At 39.0% G+C, this 2,505-nt stretch overlaps 1 long non-coding RNA gene across 1 annotated transcript; it reads left to right on the top strand.

The window, feature by feature from the left end:
• Positions 1 to 709: 709 nt before the first annotated feature.
• On the top strand, positions 710 to 1,902 carry LOC136183082 (uncharacterized). Its single transcript, XR_010668901.1, has 2 exons — positions 710 to 814; positions 1,421 to 1,902. It is a non-coding gene; the product is annotated as an uncharacterized lncRNA (long non-coding RNA).
• The last annotated feature ends 603 nt before the right edge of the window (positions 1,903 to 2,505 follow it).

The raw sequence follows: 2,505 nt of genomic DNA, 5'->3' as shown, positions 1-2,505 counted from the left end.
CATTAGAGTTATTCACTTTAACAAGTGGATCATCATTGTCTCGGTCCGCCCCGCTCCACCCCTCGAGACTCAGTTTGAGTTTTCATCATAGAACACTCGAAAGCATTCTGATATGATTGAAAAACACGCAACGAGACAGTGTTCAACAAATTATATAACCAACAGCAACAGCCCTCTGACTCATGGGGGGAAAAACAGTCTCGTAATGAACACAAGCCAACAAACCATTCTACTGTAAATCACACATTACAAATACTAAGAAACACAACAGCTGCTTTTTAAAGCATTAAACAGCTCAATATCTTCAGTTTATCGAGTACCACAAAGCATGCTGGGAAGTGACAGAACGTTGTACAGTACAAGTGTCCAAGAAAAAAACTCGGAGGTCTTCGTGTTTATAACTTTTTTATTAACAAACCTTTATTGACAATTATGAGAGCAACACGACACGAGAGCAGAGTCAGTAGGTCTACGTCTTCATGTGCTTTGAATGAGTCCATTTATTGTGTTAGAAAACGCGGTTTGGAGGACATTTATTATTACATATTGCACTCAACCAGGGCCGAACTGGCCTAAACGCTCTGCGCATGCTCCACTTTTCCCGCGCATAACGTGTCGTGAGAGACGAGCAGCTCTGATCAAATGACAAACAACACAAACGGGTGCTGAACATAGGCCGCATCCATATGCGGGAATGGGCGGGACTTAACTCCGCCCATTCAGCTCGACGTCAGCAGTCCACTTGACAGCATAGCTAACAGCTAGGCTGCTATCATCAACTATTCCTGCTCGTCCTGAGAAAACTCTACAAACAGTAAGTTAACATTTAACTTTTCTACAACACAGTTAAAACTAATTATATTCAACCCAAATATGTAATTAAAGTCTTAAAACTACACTTTGTTAAATATACAACTATGGTTATTAGTTATTTGTCAGAGCAGTTAGACTTTGTCAGTGTTAGCAGAGAAATACATTCACAAAGTTTTATCCATAAACTGTAAATAAATATGAGACATCCAGAAGAAATCAATATTACAAAGCATACAGTTCATGTTACTGTTCTGACAAAAAGAGGAATGTCTGAGTCTTATATTTACTGATGTCAACAGCGATGAGGTGAACATGGCAAATGAAAAATAATTATTTAGTATTTATTATAAGACATTTGTTTTCTATTGAACCTGTGAAGTCATGGAGTCTGTGGACAGTGTCAGCTTCACACCAAAAACTTTAAGTATTAGAAAAAAATAGTGTTTAAGACTGGCATCTATTATGATGAGTTGCAGCTACCTTGTTCAATATTATTCCTTCAGATGTGGCTCATAACAAAAAAACAGCCTGAGCTGTCACATGTAGTTAACTGTACATTTTGTGTTGTCTGAGGCATTAATTGAACACCTTTGTATTTCTCCTATAGACACAGTGTGGATTATTGGTGACTGGTCCGTCGAGGTGCCCAGAGAGCTGCAGAGACAGAGGAAGAAACCTGAGCCTCAACAACATCTGTGTTTGTTGGTTCTTCTGGGGTGGACTTCAGTTTCTTCTCTTCAACAGCTCGCTGTGAGGGAGGTCTCCCCCGGATGGCCTGAGTGATGTCACCCACAGGCTGAGAGCTGAGACAGGTTTTAAACCTTTTGACAAACCGTTACACCGCGCCCACCTGTCAATCAGGTCAGCTACACGCCTTATTGTGAATAACTCTTATCCTTCATCAAATCAAAACTGATGAGTCATCAAAACATTCACCCCCCCCGTACAGTGTGTGTCCATCGAGACATGAGCTAATCAGATCTATTTGTTTGTTTTGTACCAAGCTGTAAACATGTTCATCTCTGCTATAAAAACAGACTTTTTTTAATGTTGTTTTTCAGATTAAATAAATATTTCTATATAAATGCACTCCTTTATGTCTACTTATGTGTATACATTTCAGATTTTAAAAGGACAAGACTAAAATGTGCATTAATGCTCAACTCAATAGCTTAGGGAAGGAAGTCTACTTTTACACAACTTTTTATTCTTTTGATAAATACTAATGTAGTTCATTTCTGAAAGTGGGATGGAACAGAGTCATGGCAAAAATATGCCCTTAAACACAGCCCCATTCTTAAATCAAGATACATGGAGAGTAAATAAGATCAATAACTTGTGAATAAAAACAGTTCAAAATGATTTAGAAATGTAGACTTATCAGATCAATATCACATAATATCAACTTCTCCCATCTAAACTGGACAAAGGGTTTAAAATAGGAAGAAAATGGTTTGATTGCAAGTTGTTTGGAGGAGATCTAGTTTTATTTGAACAGCTGAAGCATGAATACAGTCTTCCAAGGTGCAAACCCTCCTCCTCCTCCTGAAGCCTGTGGAGCTCCTTCATGTACTGCTGTCCTATCTGCTGGCCATCTTCTCTCAGCAGAACTTCGACTGTTGAAAAGTCATTCAGAAGAAGCTCGAGCATGTGACATGGATCCAGGAGAACATGGACTTTTAGTGAGGGGTC

Source organism: Labrus bergylta, chromosome 16 (assembly GCF_963930695.1).
Source record: "Labrus bergylta chromosome 16, fLabBer1.1, whole genome shotgun sequence".
Taxonomy (NCBI): domain Eukaryota; kingdom Metazoa; phylum Chordata; class Actinopteri; order Labriformes; family Labridae; genus Labrus; species Labrus bergylta.
This window is presented reverse-complemented; position numbering and strand designations above follow the sequence as displayed.